The following is a 19,355-nucleotide window of genomic DNA, read 5'->3' as shown; positions in this document are numbered from 1 at the left end:
ATCCAAGAACAGAAGTGGATTTTAAAAATAAATGCAACCAAGTGAACAGAAAACAACACTTGCTGGACAACTCCTACAACAAGCAATGAATCCCTGCTGGGTTCATCTCTCTGACCTCATTATAAAGACATTAGGGTTTTCCAGCAGTAGTAACACCAGGGTGGCCCCATCTCTTGGATTTCTTCCTACAAAACACAAGGAACATTTCAACACATAATAGATAAATAGAAACCAATAAGCAAGGCTTAAAAGATATTGCACAAAAATGTGAAAAACGATGCTTCAGAATTCTCAAAGACTTTGATCAAGTAGATCCAGCAGAATTAATTCAACTAAAGGGTGAATCACGTATATAAGAACATTAGAGGGAATATGACTAAAGCCAGGATGTACTTGCTTACTCAAAGAGGTGTGAGACGCTGTAACTAGATAGATAGATAGATAGATAGATAGATAGATAGATAGATAGATAGATAGATAGATAGATAGATAGATAGATAGATAGATAGATAGATAGATAGATAGATAGATAGATAGATAGATAGATAGATAGATAGATAGATAGATAGATATTTTATTAATCCCAAGGGGAAATTCACAAAAAAAAAAACTGCATTCTCTGTAGGTCCTGACATTTTTCACCAGCGCAGCCAGTTTGTCGATCTTATTTCGTATTGAGTTCACATTTCCCAGGATCATAGAAGGCACCAAAAGCTTGTATCACCACTTGCTGACTAGCCGCTTAGCGCCAGCTCTGCTGCCATGATACGACCTTCTTACCTCATCGGGTAAATAGGGAACCACACCGGCACAGGCCTTTGTTCTCAGCGCTTGAAGTTGACTACCTGAATAGACGAGTCTCACCGTGTAAAAAATCCATGTCCAAGCAGTAAAAAGTAGTAAAAAGTGTCCAGGGAATGAGTCCACATAAAAGAAAGTGGTAGGAGTGATCAGTGAAATACAGAAAATAGAGAAAAAGATAGAAAGATAAAGTCATACACAGAGCTGCTGGAAAGGCTGCCACTCGCAGCGGCGCCTGAGTCACACTGTCGAGTATGACTACCGAGTCTTGGGGTGGGAGCAGAACCCTTGACAGTCTTTAAGAAGTATCTGGATGAGATACGGGGACAGCTTAGTGATTAGCTAAACAAACAGGTCTGAAGCACTGAATGGTCTACTTTCATTTGGCACATTTTTTTATGTTCTTCAAAATTAAGCTCAAGAAAATGTAGCAAAAAGGTTTTTACTAATAATGTTTATCGATTGTTTTGAATTTTATCCACCAACTGAGAGATGTGTGCTGCTGGGTTATATAACATCAATGGAATGATGTCGCACATTTTCTGGAGTCCAAACATGGGACTGGTAGCAGAGTGTGGTTGCTGACGACATCCCAGCGCCCATCAAAGCCATAACTTTAATATTAACCTGGCAAAAAAATTATGAAGAAGATAACATAATATCAGTACTCATAACTAAATTAAAATACAGTTTTAAACAGCTACAAAAGAGTGGTTAGTGGTTTGCGTCCTTCATCTTTTTGCTTGTCATTGTTGGTCTGAAACACAGAACACCTTGACTTCCTTGTGCTAATAATAAAGTCTTTATATTATGAGTGCCTGTGTGGGGCCTCCTGCTGTTTCTGAGAATTGACCTGTTTAAGAATAGTGTGAAGGTAGATGACAAAGATGAATGTAAGTTCATTTGTAATACTAGCATTATAGCAGAAAATTCAAAAATATAAATACAAATTTTCTTGCAGTACGACCCAAAGTGTCATGAACATTAGAAGCCACAATTTTTTTTAGGTCAGTTCAGTTTATTGTGCTTCTACTTGAAAAACTGTCTTTGGAATATAGTCGTACACCTCCACCTAGAGATAAAAAGCTGTCAGGATTTTAATGGAGGACCAACAACTGTCTTCTGCCTAAATAATATGTCATATTCATTGGCTTTGATCTTCCTCATACGTTCAAAGACAATTTTACAGAATAACATTCTCTAGTCAATCTAAAGTATAAGTAAATCCAAAAGACTGAAGCTATTAACCTTTGTATCAACTGAAAATGTTATCGATCCCATAGCAGTGCACATTTGTCACTTTGATTGTCGTCTGGCAGAATGAACAGATTTCTCTTCTAAGAAGGTACCCATAAGTGAAAAACTATGCAAGAAGATGGCAGTTTAAATTGTGAAAACAAGGCAGTGCTGAGGTCTAAAAACTCATCATTTACACCCAACACATCATCAGCCTGCCCGTCCGTTTTTAACCTGCTTAATCCAATTCAGTTTTACTAAATTCAAAGGCACAGGAATGGAACCAACTCTGGAAAGGGCGCCAGTCACAACACACGAGCAAAACAGAAACATAAAGGCACAGGCAAAGTCACATTCGCAAACATATTCCTTTATTTTACAGATTTGGACAAAGACAGATTAAGTGGCTTGGTCAGGTTCAGAAGTGAGCCATGAAGACATTTCAAGTACACTTAGGTCAAATTTGAATTGAACCTCTTCCACAGTTCAGTCATTTTGAATGGTGGAGAAATGAATACCGGTGCATTTTTCCAGTGGGGTCAGGGGTTAACATTACTTTGGTCATTATTACCTTGGCAATGACATTTCAAGATAAAGATGTCAGAATTCTTACATAAATCAAGCAGATTTCACTCTTCAGAAGTAAATTCCAAATAAATTTGTTGGTTTTTATATAGCAACCCTCATTACATTTCCTTGCATTTCCATAGAATTGTTTCCATGCAAATCTTTTAATTTCTAAACTAGTTTTGTCTTTCCTTGATTCTTTTCTCAAAGAAGTGCTTTGTCATAATTGCGTCTGTTAGAAATCCGATCGATAGAAGCAGAATATCGAGAGCTCGATGCAGATACCATAACGTGGCTGGTATAACAATGGCTATTTTGTCTGCCGTCACATGATTGAGGAATTCCTTTGCTCTGGTTGCTCAGGAAAGAAGTGTCGCTTCCTTTTGGGTGGTCATATTTTTATGGCCCAAGGACTGGAAGGGGCAGAGTCAGTTGGGCAGGTTGGGCAGGTTTCTGTGCAGTGTGGAAGAAGAAAAAGAGAAAACGGCATCAGCACCTCGTCTCAATCCAGGGTGGTACCACATACCTGGGAGGAACTCTGAGGGTGACCACATGCGGGACAGTACCCTTTATTAGAGAATTATTTTAGTGCAATACCAAAGACCATAACAGAACCATCAAAGACACATAGAAATTAAATAATACCAACAGGAAACACAGAATGATGTAAATAATTAGTACATCCATCCATCCATCCATCCTCTTCCGCTTATCCGAGGTCGGGTCGCGGGGGCAGCAGCTTGAGCAGAGATGCCCAGACTTCCCTCTCCCCGGCCACTTCTTCTAGCTCTTCCGGGAGAATCCTGAGGCGTTCCCAGGCCAGCCGGGAGACATAGTTCCTCCAGCATGTCCTGGGTCTTCCCCGGGGCCTACTCCCGGTTGGACGTGCCCGGAACACCTCACCAGGGAGGCGTCCAGGAGGCATCCTGATCAGATGCCCGAGCCACCTCATCTGACTCCTCTCGATGCGGAGGAGCAGCGGCTCTTATATATATATAATTAGTACAAGTAACGATATTAACATGAACAAAAGAATCAAAAATGGATAATAATGACATAAAAAAAAAATTTGAACACCAGCTAGGCGAGACACCTGGGTGAAATATAGCAACCTTAATTGGTTAGATAGATAGATAGATAGATAGATAGATAGATAGATAGATAGATAGATAGATAGATAGATAGATAGATAGATAGATAGATAGATATATAATTGATAGATAGATTGATAGATAGATAGATAGATAGATAGATAGATAGATAGATAGATAGATAGATAGATAGATAGATAGATAGATAGATAGATAGATAGGGCACTATATTATCAATAGATAGATAGATAGGGCACTATATAATCGATAGATAGATAGATAGATAGATAGATAGATAGATAGATAGATAGATAGATAGATAGATAGATAGATAGATAGATAGAGCATTATATAATTGATAGATAGATAGATAGATAGATAGATAGATAGATAGATAGATAGATAGATAGATAGATAGATAGATAGATAGATCTGAAAAGCAGTACATAATTGACTGATTAATCAATGGATAGATTTGAAAGGCACTATATGAAAGACAGACAGACAGACAGGTCTTACAAGTGTTCACGAGCCGCTCTCCTTATACAGCTGTCTCTAGTAAGCCTGTCCTGGACAGACCACTCCGTGGCTCGGCTTGTCCATGCATATTTGCCAGATAGCTGTGCCCATCTTTACCCTTTTCAGGATTTGTGTACCACAGTTTTACGTTGCTGATTCACATTCCTCTCAGAGTGCTTGGCGTTCACAGACTTTTCCAATAATAAATGAGCTCGCCCGCCTCTGACAAGTCAAACGTGCGTCTGAGATGGCCTCACTGCTCATGCACATCGTTGTGATAACTGATGAAAATGTAAAGCGTCGAGAATGCTCTGACAAACCTTATTGTGGCCATTTGGTGCCTTGTGCCGAAAATGAATGTATCATTTATTACCATATCTTTATGCATTTCTTTTGCTCTTATTTTTATCATTTTTATTTGCAAAGTTGAGAATAAATTGTCTTGAGCTGTGGGGGGAGTTAATATGTCAAGCTAACATGAAATGGTAACTCAGATGCTCGTTGTCTTGTTATTTACATGCGACTGGAAAAGAGCATAACAGAAATGATGTGTGCAGATCTGGGGAGACCTGGGCCTATGAATTTGTGAAGGGGTGCTGCTCCTTCATGGTGTGCAGGTTCTCTCTGTGTCCACATAGGTTTTCCTCCCACATCTCCAAAGACATACTGGCCATTTTCATTTGTAAAGCTAAACTGAGCCAAAGTGTGACTGAGTGTGTGTGTGCCCTACAATAGACAGACGGCCTGTCCAGTATCATTTTCTGCTTTGTTCCCAGTGTTGCTGTAATTAGGTTTGCGTGTGTGTTTATGTCTGTACCTACATATGTTTTTTCATGGATTTCAAAAGATTTCTGGATGTTAGTTGGTGATGTTTGCAGCCTTACAGAGTGTGTCCTCAATATCATCTTGACATAAGCCACAATGCCAATTAAAAGTGTAGCAAGCTGTTCAGACAGTGGTGATCAATTGCATCAAGAGGTGAAGAGGTGACCTGCATGCTTTGATTCTCATTCCATAATGCACTCCGTCCTCAACTCACAGTAATCCATTATTAATGATAAAGGGTACACTCAAGTAAGGATACTTATTGCAAAATGAGTTGTTTTGTTGGAAGGATCAATGTCACTCCACCCCTCTGCGATACGTATCTATCAATCTGTCTTTGAACAAAGCAGTCAGGTTTCTATCACAATTGTCAGGTATTTTCATTTTTGGAAGCTTCTCTCAATTGGATTCCCACCTTGCTTCACAGTAGCATAGCATTTTTTTGACACAATTTGGTGAGGCTTCTCTAAATCAGCTTGGTAACTGGATTATCAGCAGCTCTCGCTATAAACTTTACAAGTGTGCCTTAGAATGGAGAAGACACGACCGAGCAAGCTGGCAATGTGAAAGTTGTGCTTCTTTTGTCTTCTGTTGGTAAAGATTGTGCATCCACTCATTTTTGTGTATTTTTTATTATTAGATCAAAATACCCAAATAGCTACTGGAGATTAGTGATGAACGAACCCTGTAGAGTTTTGCTTTGGTATGAGTACGGTGAAATCACGGAGATGTTCGGGAACTTCACGGAACTCCACAAAATGCACTGAAGTCCATGGGGAAGGAGGAATTGAACTAGTTTTGAGTGGGTTACAATGGTACAATGGTCATTGAAGTGTCTGTAAATGCTAGGGACATGCCAGTTGTATTGGACAGATTATTGTAGCCAAAAATGTGATCTGAACTCTGAGGCAGCAGTGCAAACCACTGCGTCACCATGCCTCAAACAACAAAAGATACATGGAACAAAAATCACAAACAAAACACAACAAATGACCAACCAAACTAGCAAAACGTAAATTAAATATAGATGAGAGTTCCAATCTTGGGGCACACATTGACCATTTCATGAAGCGGCAGTTGGCGGCATGGTGGCGCAATGGTAGCACTGCTGCCTCGCAGTAAGGAGACCTGGGTTCGCTTCCCGGGTCCTCCCTGCATGGACTTTGCATGTTCTCCCCGTGTCTGCGTGGGTTTCCTCCCACAGTCCAAAGACATGCAGGTTAGGTGCATTGGCGATTCTAAATTGTCCCTAGTGTGGGAGTGTGTGTGTGTGTGCCGTGCGGTGGGCTGGTGCCCTGCCCGGGGTTTGTTCCTGCCTTGCGCTCTGTGCTGGCTGGGATTGGCTCCAGCAGACTCCCGTGACCCTGTGTTAGGATATAGCGGGTTGGACTGACTGAAGCAGTAGTGTCAGAATGGCTCCTTCCATGGTGTGAAGTCGTGGCTCCAGGCACTGAAGTACTGAAGCATCAATGGGAAACCATTAGGAAAAAAACCATCTGGAGAAATGGCACACCCAAAACTGGATTTTGCACCCCAACAACGTACCTGCAACACCCCTGCTGTTAGTCAAAAAGTTTTTGAACAAAAGCAATGTGGTAGTTCCTTTGCACCTCACAACGTCACTCCCTATGACTTATTTGCATTCCCAAAATTTAAATTTAGACTGAAGAGAAAAACATTTGCTCTAGACATGGTAACAAAAGATGAGTACGGGAAATGATGTCAGGAATGGGGGAATCGCTGGTGCAAGTGCATTGCATTTCAAGGGGATGGTGGCTTGAACGTCATTGCTATAGGTTTTATAATAAAGGTCTAGGAACAGTTTTGGGAATTTTTGGGTCCCCCCCTCATACCACACAAAACAACAAGTCACTTTGGCCACATCACATGGATGGACCGGACTCCAGCCAGCCATTTCTGTGCAGTGCCTAATGACGGGATGTTTGTGACACCCCATGAATGCAGTCATTAAATTCACTGTTTAAGGAATTCAAATCAACATGAGCCTTCTTTTATAATGGGGGGTGATTTTTGTACCCCTGTGCCACGTGCCTTACACATGAAACAGCTTGACCAAATGCATTACTAAGTCAAAAATGAAATATCATAACTCGTGTGACACTTGTAAAAAGAGTAAGCTGGGCAATTTATTGTAACATACAGGAGCTAATCAAACCCTTCTGGCTAGCCGGCGAGTTGGGGCCTCCTATTAGATATTCGAGATGCAGGTCTATTACAGAGTGTCAGATGTAAATGATGAATAGGTTAACAACAAAGAGGGAGCACATAATCTAGATATAAAACGGATGAACTCTGGGGAGAAAACCGAGAGAAGCAAACAAATAAAAAGAAAAAAAGGAATGAATGAATAGAGCTGGTGTCACGGATATTGGGAACGCATGACAATCAATGTGCAATCGCTTAACCTTTGTTTTAACAACGGGTGGAGAAAAGCCAGTTTAATTCTACAGCGTCATGTAATTAGACTGACAACATCTCACTAGCTTGTGTTCCCTGTGGTACCGGCTGTCTTAAAAATAAAAAAGACACACACGTCCGCAACATTCATCTACTTCTCTTTGAATAATTGGCATTTAGATTCTCCTTTTTTCAGTACGAGTATTGGCAGATGAGAACATAGTATTTTTCATATCAGGGAGAGACTACACGACTAATTTGATTCTGCACTGGAAGCTCCTCTCCAGCCTTACCCTGTGACCAAAGGAATGATAACACAGCAGACGACATGCTACCAGGAGGCACTGCCCAATTCCAAATTGCCCTCCTCGTGTTGCATTTATCACTCAAGGGCAGCGTTTCTGCATTTCTGAAATAACGGCATATGCTTAACACTCTGAGCTAACAGGTCAACTGACTATGGTGATCAGCGACGTCCATGACACCTACTCCAGACTGCTACTAGACTACACAGACAGACCTTTGAAAGAAAAAATAACCTTCTGCAGTTGTCTATTAATTATATTCATACAGAGACAGACTCGTGAAAAGCTTTCAAAGATATATAGATTGATAGGAAAGGAAGTATACTGTATAAAAGATAGATATGAAAGGCGTATCATAAGGATGGACAATTCCCACAGGGCCATGAAAAATCTCATATGGTGAGCTTGTACGGGGCCAGAGACCTCATGGGTAACCAAAGAAATTTGACAAAGATCAGATCAAATACTACCTGAAACAGACTGGCACCCTTCTTGAGACTTATAAGCAGAACAAAATTGGCTGGTGTTCTCGGGAACAGTTGACATAAAAATATTAAGACTGTCAGGGAACGTAGGAAAGCAATATCAGAAGTAGCTCTCAGCACAGCATGATGTATCCAATGCACCCACTACTCAAGACTGTGTGGCTCCACGATTAGCCACCAACGGGCCCATAGGAAATGCCACATTGGACGCCATCAACTATGGTGGTCTACCAAAGAAGTGACCAGCTCAGGATAATTTGTGCTCGATCTCATTCTCAGCACTTAGACTCCTTCTTTGGTGTTAGGATTGACATTTTGTGGCTTTCAGAGTAGTTAAGTGATTAAGAAAGCATTTCATGAGGTGCCACATAAGAGGTTGGGCATCAAACTTAAAGAAGTGGGATCTCTGGGTGTTGTTTGTAGATGGGTGCAGAATTGGCTCAGAAACAGAGAGCAGAGGGTTAAGGTGTGAGGAACAGAATCAGAATTGGCTGATATTTATAGTGGTCTCCAGCAGGGGTCAGTGCGAGTGCCTTTTTATATATCTTATATATAAACGTCTTTGCGTGGAAGTCTGTGTGCCTGTCTGCCCGGCCCGGAAGTGCGAGGCTACAGCAGTGAAGTTGAAAGAGCCGGCAAAGCAGCCCCTAGTTAACGAGTAGGAGACAAACTCGCTTACCCGCTGGGGGGCAAGCACATCCACAAAACGAAACCGCCAACTCTGCATTTAAACTGTTTTTCTGACAATTTCAACAGTTTCTAGGTGCCTGTCCATCCATCCATCCATCCATTGTCTCCCGCTTATCCGAGGTCGGGTCGCGGGGGCAGCAGCTTGAGCAGAGATGCCCAGACTTCCCTCTCCCCGGCCACTTCTTCTAGCTCTTCCGGGAGAATCCCAAGGCGTTCCCAGGCCAGTCGAGAGACATAGTCCCTCCAGCGTGTCCTGCGTCTTCCCCGGGGCCTCCTCCCGGTTGGACGTGCCCGGAACACCTCACCAGGGAGGCGTCCAGGAGGCATCCTGATCAGATGCCCGAGCCACCTCATCTGACTCCTCTCGATGCGGAGGAGCAGCGGCTCTACTCTGAGCCCCTCCCGGATGACTGAGCTTCTCACCCTATCTTTAAGGGAAAGCCCAGACACCCTGCGGAGGAAACTCATTTCAGCCGCTTGTATTCGCGATCTCGTTCTTTCGGTCACTACCCATAGCTCATGACCATAGGTGAGGGTAGGAACATAGATCGACTGGTAAATTGAGAGCTTCGCCTTGCGGCTCAGCTCCTTTTTCACCACGACAGACCGATGCAACGCCCGCATTACTGCGGATGCCGCACCGATCCGCCTGTCGATCTCACGCTCCATTCTTCCCTCACTCGTGAACAAGACCCCGAGATACTTGAACTCCTCCACTTGGGGCAGGATCTCGCTACCAACCCTGAGAAGGCACTCCACCCTTTTCCGGTTGAGGACCATGGTCTCGGATTTGGAGGTGCTGATTCTCATCCCAGCCGCTTCACACTCGGCTGCGAACCGATCCAGAGAGAGCTGAAGATCACGGCCTGATGAAGCAAACAGGACAACATCATCTGCAAAAAGCAGTGACCCAATCCTGAGCCCACCAAACCGGACCCCCTCAACACCCTGGCTGCGCCTAGAAATTCTGTCCATAAAAGTTATGAACAGAATCGGTGACAAAGGGCAGCCCTGGCGGAGTCCAACTCTCACTGGAAACGGGTTCGACTTACTGCCGGCAACGCGGACCAAGCTCTGGCACTGATCGTACAGGGACTGAACAGCCCTTATCAGGGGGGCCGGTACCCCATACTCTCGGAGTACCCCCCACAGCATTCCCAGAGGGACACGGTCGAATGCCTTTTCTAAGTCCACAAAACACATGTAGACTGGTTGGGCAAACTCCCATGCACCCTCCAGGACCCTGCTAAGGGTATAGAGCTGGTCCACTGTTCCGCGACCAGGACGAAAACCACACTGTTCCTCCTGAATCCGAGGCTCGACTATCCGACGGACCCTCCTCTCCAGGACCCCTGAATAGACTTTTCCAGGGAGGCTGAGGAGTGTGATCCCTCTGTAGTTGGAACACACCCTCCGATCCCCCTTCTTAAAGAGGGGGACCACCACCCCGGTCTGCCAATCCAGAGGCACTGTCCCTGATGTCCATGCGATGTTGCAGAGGCGTGTCAGCCAAGACAGTCCTACAACATCCAGAGCCTTGAGGAACTCCGGGCGTATCTCATCCACCCCCGGGGCCCTGCCACCAAGGAGTTTTTTGACCACCTCGGTGACCTCAGTCCCAGAGATGGGGGAGCCCACCTCTGAGTCCCCAGGCTCTGCTTCCTCATTGGAAGGCATGTTAATGGGATTGAGGAGGTCTTCAAAGTATTCCCCCCACCGACCCACAACGTCCCGAGTCGAGGTCAGCAGCGCACCATCCCCACCATATACAGTGTTGACACTGCACTGCTTCCCCTTCCTGAGACGCCGGATGGTGGACCAGAATCTCCTCGAAGCCGTCCGAAAGTCGTTCTCCATGGCCTCCCCAAACTCCTCCCACGCCCGAGTTTTTGCCTCAGCAACCACCAAAGCCGCATTCCGCTTGGCCTGCCGGTACCTATCAGCTGCCTCCGGGGTCCCACAGGACAAAAGGGTCCTGTAGGACTCCTTCTTCAGCTTGACGGCATCCTTCACCGCCGGTGTCCACCAGCGGGTTCAGGGATTGCCGCCACGACAGGCACCGACCACCTTACGGCCACAGCTCCGGTCAGCTGCCTCAACAATAAAGGCACGGAACATGGCCCATTCGGACTCAATGTCCCCCACCTCCCTCGGGATGTGGTCGAAGTTCTGCCGGAGGTGGGAGTTGAAGCTACTTCTGACAGGGGGCTCTGCCAGACGTTCCCAGCAGACCCTCACAACACGTTTGGGCCTACCACGCCTGACCGGCATCCTCCCCCACCATCGAAGCCAACTCACCACCAGGTGGTAATCAGTTGACAGCTCCGCCCCTCTCTTCACCCGAGTGTCCAAGACATGTGGCCGCAAGTCCGACGACACGACCACAAAGTCGATCATCGAACTGAGGCCTAGGGTGTCCTGGTGCCAAGTGCACATATGAACACCCCTATGCTTGAACATGGTGTTCATTATGGACAATCCGTGACGAGCACAGAAGTCCAATAACAAAACACCGCTCGGGTTCAGATCAGGGGGGCCATTCCTCCCAATCACGCCCTTCCAGGTCTCACTGTCATTGCCCACGTGAGCATTGAAGTCTCCCAGCAGAACGAGGGAGTCCCCAGAAGGTATGCCCTCTAGCACGCCCTCCAGGGACTCCAAAAAGGGTGGGTACTCCGAACTGCTGTTCGGTGCATACGCACAAACAACAGTTAGGACCCGTCCCCCCACCCGAAGGCGAAGGGAGGCTACCCTCTCGTCCACCGGGGTAAACCCCAATGTACAGGCTCCAAGTTGGGGGGCAATAAGTATACCCACACCTGCTCGGCGCCTCTCACCGGGGGCAACTCCAGAGTGGTAGAGAGTCCAGCCCCTCTCAAGGAGATTGGTTCCAGAGTCCAAGCTGTGCGTCGAGGTGAGCCCGACTATATCTAGCCGGAACCTCTCAACTTCGCGCACTAGCTCAGGCTCCTTCCCCTTCAGAGAGGTGACATTCCACGTCCCAAGAGCCAGTTTCTGTAGCCGAGGATCGGACCGCCAAGGTCCCCGCCTTCGGCTACCACCCAACTCACACTGCACCCGACCTCCTTGGCCCCTCCCATAGGTGGTGAGCCCATGGGAAGGGGGACCCACGTTGCCTCTTCGGGCTGTGCCCGGCCGAGCCCCATGGGTGCAGGCCCGGCCACCAGGCGCTCGCCATCGAGCCCCACCTCCAGGCCTGGCTCCAGAGTGGGGCCCCGGTGACCCGCGTCCGGGCAAGGGAAAACGCCGTCCAAAATGGTTTTTCTTCATAGGAGGTTTGTTTAACCGCTCTTTGTCTCATCCCTCACCTAGGACCAGTTTGCCTTGGGTGGCCCTACCAGGGGCATAAAGCCCCGGACAACAGAGCTCCTAGGATCATTGGGACACGCAAACCCCTCCACCACGATAAGGTGACGGTTAAAGGAGGGGTAGGTGCCTGTGCATTTTACAAAATGGGCTTACACAGTTAGTATATATACTGTATATAGTGTATATATATATCCATCCATCATCCAACCCGTTATATCCTAACTACAGGGTCACGGGGGTCTGCTGGAGCCAATCCCAGCCAACACAGGGCACAAGGCAGGAAACAAACCCACCGCAGGGCACACCCACACACAACAAGCACACACGTAGGGACAATTTGGGATCGCCAATGCACCTAACCTGCATGTCTTTGGACCGTGGGAGGAAACCGGACCACCCGGGGGAAACCCACGCAGACACGGGGAGAACATGCAGGGAGAACCCGGGAAGCGAACCTGGGTCGCTTAGGTTAGGTGCATTGGTGATCCTAAATTGTCCCTAGTGTGTGCTTGGTGTGTGGGTGTGCGTGTGTGTGGTGCCCTGCCCGGGGTTTGTTTCCTGCCTTGCGCCCTTTGTTGGCTGGGATTGGCTCCAGCAGACCCCCATGATCCTGCACTTAGGATATAGCAGGTTGGATAATGGATGGATAGCACCTTTCCAGCTACTCAATCCACTTTACTTACACAGTGAGGAACCACTTCAACCCCCACTAATGCATAGCATCCACATGGATGATGTGAAGGGAACCATTTTAGCACCAGTACACTCACCACACATTAGCTACGATGTTGTGAAGGAGTGAGAGAAAGAGAGAGACAGTTAGAGACAGGGGATGATTAGTGGGCCAGAATGACCACACTGTGGTGGGCAATTTAGCCAGGACATCGGCTAAAGTTGCCCAGGAGTCTTTTATGAACAACGAGAGTCAAGGCCTCGGTTTTACATCTCACCCGAACTTAACTCTCACCAGCAGCTGAGATTTGAACGGCCAGTGTTATCTGGCGTTCCTCACACCGTTCAGGTGAGGTGAACTTCAGCAGGCATTGAACTTGTGATGAGATCCTCTCTTCTTAAAGCCTTCAAGACAAGATTAAATGGCTACACCACACAAAGATCGCCAGAGTTTCTGCATTGCAGTTTCAGGCCCAGCTCCGAAGCCCGTCAGCCATTCTGCTAGCCTGCAACTCCCCAACATGTGCAATAAGATATTAGTACTACCCAAAAGCGATCATTTCACTCCTCGCGCCCCTGAAGGCACTGACACATATTGCGCTGGTACCATAAGGCCATATTGAGCTCTTAGAAGACATTCTGCAGGGTGTTGTTTAAATCAAATCATTATGTCTTTCCTGAGCAGCCCAACTGGCTGCCAGCCAGCCTTTATTTATTTTTTTTACCTCCTTTTCTTACATTCTCCTTCTCAATTTCCAGCGCCTAACCATCCCAGTGGATTACAGACAGCTAGTTAGATGCCAATCTGACTTTCCTGACACTTGACAGAATGAAACGGCATCAGTCAATAGGAAAAGCCTCCCCTGTGTTTTAACTCCCCCCTCCACCCCCTGCTCGAGAATGCAGAAGTGAAGTTTATCACTCGCCTGCTCTTATCATGTTACCTTTGTACAACCTGAAAATCTAATATTCCAGAGGTGCCATCTCCCTTTGTCGTGGAAGACAACAAGGAAACGCTCGGCAGGCACTGGCATGTAAGTCAAAAATACTGCTAAGAATTAATAGTTCATGTTGTGATCTCGTTCGGGGCTATTAGAAGGGAGACAGGCTTGTGCAGATATTTGATGAAATACAAAGCTGAGCAGGAGCAGAATACAATGGGTCTTAAAAACGGATGGCTGGAAAAGCATGCTGGGTAGTTAACATTTGCCACCAGGCAAGCTCAGACCCATTCGGTCTATGGAATCTGACACATTTTAGTTCAAACTGTACTTTGTAGTGCACCATTTAACATGCCAGGCACGTCTGTGGCATAGAGACTATAGATGGCTGCCTATGGCACATCTTCTATGGCATGGGCAAATGGCGAAATAATGAGAAAGAAGGATAGGGAAATGCATCTCCATCTCCAAGAAGGTTAGGATGGTATGGAAAATGCAAATAAAAACAGAAAACACTGATTTCAAAATTCATTTTGTCTAGGGATTCATCACAAACAGTATAAAGACAATGTATTTAATGTTAATTCTGGTCAACTTCTTTTTTTTTGTAAATATTAACCCATTCTTGCAATTCAGGGCCTGCAACATATTCCAAAAAAAATTGGGATAAGGCAATAATGAGTTAAAAAAATAATGATGTGAGACGAAACACATTGATGTTGACAAACGGATGACTGCAACTGTAATTTGGTATAAAAGCTGCATCCATGAAAGGCCTAGTCCGTTAGGAACAACGATGGGCCGAGGATCACCCAGTTCTCCCTCAGATGTGTAAGATAACCAATCAAAGGTTTAAAAACAATGTTTCTCAAAGATAGATCCAAAGAGAATTGAGTATGACCCCCTCATCACTTTATCCATCCATCCATCCATTATCCAACCTGCTATATCCCAACCACAGGGTCACGGGGGTCTGTTGGAGCCAATCCCAGCCAACACAGGGTGCAAGGCAGGAAACAAACCCCGGGCAGGGCGCCAGCCCACCGCAGGGCATCATCAGTTTATAATATAATTAAAAGATTCAGGAAATCAGGGGAAATTTCGGTGCAAAAAGGACAAGGGCATAAGCCTAAGCTGAATGCCCAAAGATCTCTGATCCTTCCGACGGCACTGCATCATGAATAAGTGATATAACCACATGGGCTCAGAAGGACTTTAACAACCTTTAGCAAGTAACACAATATGAAGTTACATCCCTAAATGCCGGTAACAGCCATACTGTGTCATAAGGATGCCGTCTGTTAACATCATCAAGAAGTGCCGTTGACTCCTCTAGGCTAGGAGGCACTAGGAGGGAACGTGTACTATGGGAGGATGAATCAATATTTCAGGTCTCTTTTGGAAGAAATGCACGTCATGTCCTCCAAACTAAAAAAGAAAAGGACCATCCTGACTGTTAATCAGTTACAAGTCCAAATGCCAGCGTCTGTGATAGTATGAGGTTGTGTGGGCATTTCTATGAAGGCACCATTAATGCTGACAACTACATACAGGTTTTGCAGAAACATATGTTGTCTACAAGGCAACATCTCCATGCATTGTTCAACAATAAAATGCAAAACCACATTCTGCATGCATTACAAAGACGGGGCTGCATAGGAAGAAAGTCCAGATACTTGACTGGCCTGCCTGCAGTCCTGACCTGTCCCCACTCTAGAATATGTGGCACAACTGACAAAGACCCTGTAGTGTTGCACACCTTAAACCATAAGTCAAAATCATTTCTTCTCAAACATATGTGCATTTGCCACATGAAATTGTGTTCTAAAGTTAAGTGTTTTCTATAAATTTTAAAAAATACACAGCCAGTCCAGACATTTTATAGTAGAATCTTATGGGCCACAGGAGACTCAGAAAACAAAGCCCTAAAAATGTTGCCAAACGCATCCATTTATCAAGTCAAGACAGTATCGATCTCATCTTACGATTACACATAAATAGCTTGTTCATGTCATTTTTAAATGAATAAAAAACACCAATTTTATGTGATTCAGCCATTTTAAAAGAAGACCAGCTGTTTGCACTTGCTGAGTGCTTTTCTTCTTCCATAATAACCTTTGACCCCACCATAGCATGGTTTCCTCTCGATTGACCAAATCACGTAAGCTGTGTGAAATATAAATAGACCTTGACACCAAAAGAGGTTTTGGGCAGCCACCCGCATACTTGATTCAGGCTACAAAAATGAGATTTTGGTTGCACAGAAGTGTACAGATTGAGTCCACAACAGAACTGATTGCAAAAAGGTGGGTGAGTTTCTTTTATGGCTGGTCGGTGAAAGTGATGTTATCTGGAGCAGGAACCGGAAGTGAGGTTCTTGGGCCAGGAAATGGGAGTGACGTCATCGGAATCAGGCAGAGTTTCACTGTGTCTGGTCTACAGAGATAAAAGAGAAAAGTTTACTGCACCCCGCCACCCCCTGGCCTAGCATGGAATTACCTTCTTTTGGTCTTTTCAGCTGCCTCCCATGCGCGTGTGTGTGACAGCTGTTTGTGCTTATGGTTTCTTTTGTTTCAATCTATTTTCACAGTTATGTGAGAAGTCACACAGGCGAATAGAAAACACATCTTTACATTGAGAAAAATAGTAGCAGGGATGTGCAATAAGACGATTATTTCCAGATCCCCTTTGTCATCACAAACATACATCAGAAACATGGAAGGCTTGTTTTCTTATATAGAAACTATTACCGCTTCTTGTAGAAAGTCGTACATAATAAGGTGCCACAATAAAACAGCAGGGCTAGCTATGTATTTTTTCAAATTTGTAGAAAATGTTTAACTTTAGTACACAAGTCATGTCATTATCAAACCTGCTTAATCCAGTCCAGGGTCGGTTTGGGGGTCTTTGCTGGAGCCTATCCCAGCTAGCATGGAGCTCAAAGCAGAAATAAATTCTGGACACTAAACACACACTAGGGACAATTTAGTGTCACCAATGCCCCTAACCTGTATGTCTTTGGGCAGTGGGATGAAACTGGAGCCCCCAGAGGAAACCCACACAGGCACAGAGAGAACATGCACACTCCACACAAGGAAGACCCAGGATACAAACTCTGGTCTCCTTGCAAATGCATGCATGTTTGAGAAGAAATAACTCAGACTTGAAAAATACCACACTTATCTTTTAAGACGTTTGCAAGAAGAATGTGACAAAAAGATACCTGAAATAAATTGGTGTCTTTGATGCCTAAACATTTATTAAGTGTTGTCAGAAGGAAGGCAGTGTTAGAAAATGGTAAATTCTTTACCGCCCAAACGTCTTTTAGCAGATGTTGCAAGTTTCAAAATCAAACTAAGCGTTCATTAAAAAAAATAAATAAAATGTATTAGTTGTAACATCAAATTATTGGGCTGTTACATTGTTTTCAGGTCAAAGATCACTTCCTATCATTTATTAATCACTGCTTTCTGTTTTTATTTTCATTTTTCATACTGTCATAATTTTTTCCAAGCTGGGGTTGTGAAAGATGGAGAGCCTTGCGGTGATGAAATGGTGACTTCTGGTGGCAGTTGTCCTGGACCTGGTCTAAATTCCAAAGGATCATAATTGAAATGTGAGGAGGGTGGGCTGATTGGCCCGCTTCTGTCAAAACTATTCCTCATGACACATTAAAGAACAATGTGATAAAATTCAGTCTGAAAGGCACTCAGTATTAAAGAACAACTGCCACAGTTTATATTTATTTATTTGTTAGTAATGCTTTTTATATAGTACAGCATTGAAAACAGCTTTCTAGGAAGGGTTAGAATGAAAAGTGTTGCATAATACCCGGTGACTGTTTCAGAAAGTGCTCTGGTGGGTCTCATTTTAAAAAGAAGACAAGAAGGTGTGCTCCACATTCTTCTGCCTTCCGGGGAGAGTCCTGCCAACGTCACCACTTCAGCCAGAAGGAACGAGGAGGATTCCACTGGGCGGTGGGCTAGTTGCTAGTCCTTCGTTTTTTGTGCTGTCTTGTATTATTTGACATTTTTTTTGCACATCGGTTATCAGACAAGTTGCCAATCCCATCTTCCTTCACTTCAGAATCCTTCACTTTCAGCACACTTTACTGCATTGCAGATTCAATTTTAAATGGATAAACATGCCACTTCTGCTCATCATTCTGCACCCAATATCCCATAATGACAAAGTGAAAATATGTTTGCAGAAAGGTTTTCAAATTTATTTTAAAACAAAAACTGTAGCATACAAAACAGTTAGTGGAATGAGCTGCCTGCCTCCTTCAAACTGCTGAGTTTAAGAAGTTTAAGATTCAAATTCAAGATTCTTCATTTGTCACATACACAGTTGCACAAGTACAACATGGAGTGAAATGTGCTCTGAATAGGTCCATGAGACAAGTTAACAAATAGATATTTAAATGAATTTAAATTAAATTTTTTTATTTATTTGTTTGTTTTTTTGTTTAAATTAGAAGCACATAACATTTCATACAATCAAGTCAAACTTAACAAAGCAAAATTTAACTGCCACCCAAGAGAAAGAGAGGCGAGCCAACCACCAAAGTTGCTTTTTAAAAGCAGCAAGAAAGGAAGCACATCTTTTTCCCAAACATGGACGCATATTCTAAAATGTTATTAATTAGATCCTGCCATATTTTAAAAAAATGTCTCGAACAGATCCTTTAAGTGAGAATCTGATTTTGTCCAGTTTCATAGTATATAACATTAGTTACCCACTGACTTAAAACAGGTGAGTTAGGATTCTTCCAGTTGAGCAAAATAAGTCTACCTGCCATTAGTGAAGTGAAGGCAATCACAGTTTGCTTGTCCTTCTCCACTTTAAGCCCATCTGGAAGCCCACCAAACAGAGCTGTTAATGGATTAGGAGGGATTGTGACACCAAGCCTGTCTGATAGGCATTTAAAGATCTTCGTCCAAAATGATGTTAATTTGGTGTAGGCCCAGTGAAGCTGGAGCTTGATTGCAACGTTCGCAGATTTAATCTTGTCTTGGAAACATTTAGGATAGTTTTAATTGAGATAAATGCTCTGAATAGAAGATTTTAAGTTGAATAATTGAGTGCTTTGTGCATATGGAGCTAGAGTGTAGCCCATGCATGGCTGCCTTGCACTCCGTTTCTGAAATAATATTAAGTGATTGTACCCCAGGCTCTTTGAAAGGAAGGGACTTTAAAACGTTTTTTATAAACTGTAGAGATGCTGAGTCTTCAGGACTCATCAGTATTTCTTCTGGAACAGAAACAGGTGGGAGGTGAGGAGAATTGGGAAGTTTCTAGCTTGAAAGTAGTGGAAAAATTGTGTTGAAGCGAAGCTAAATTTGAAGCTAAATTGCTCATAGGATACAAAGACATTATGTATTTACAAATCTCTAAGTATTTTAATCCAGCACATTTTCTAAACATTAAATACTGTATAAGTTTGAGACTGTGAAAAAAGGGGGTTGTCACGTA

The sequence above is a fragment of the Erpetoichthys calabaricus genome, chromosome 11, assembly GCF_900747795.2.
Source record: "Erpetoichthys calabaricus chromosome 11, fErpCal1.3, whole genome shotgun sequence".
In the NCBI taxonomy this organism is placed as follows: Eukaryota; Metazoa; Chordata; class Cladistia; order Polypteriformes; family Polypteridae; genus Erpetoichthys; species Erpetoichthys calabaricus.
Note: the sequence above shows the minus strand (reverse complement) of the source record.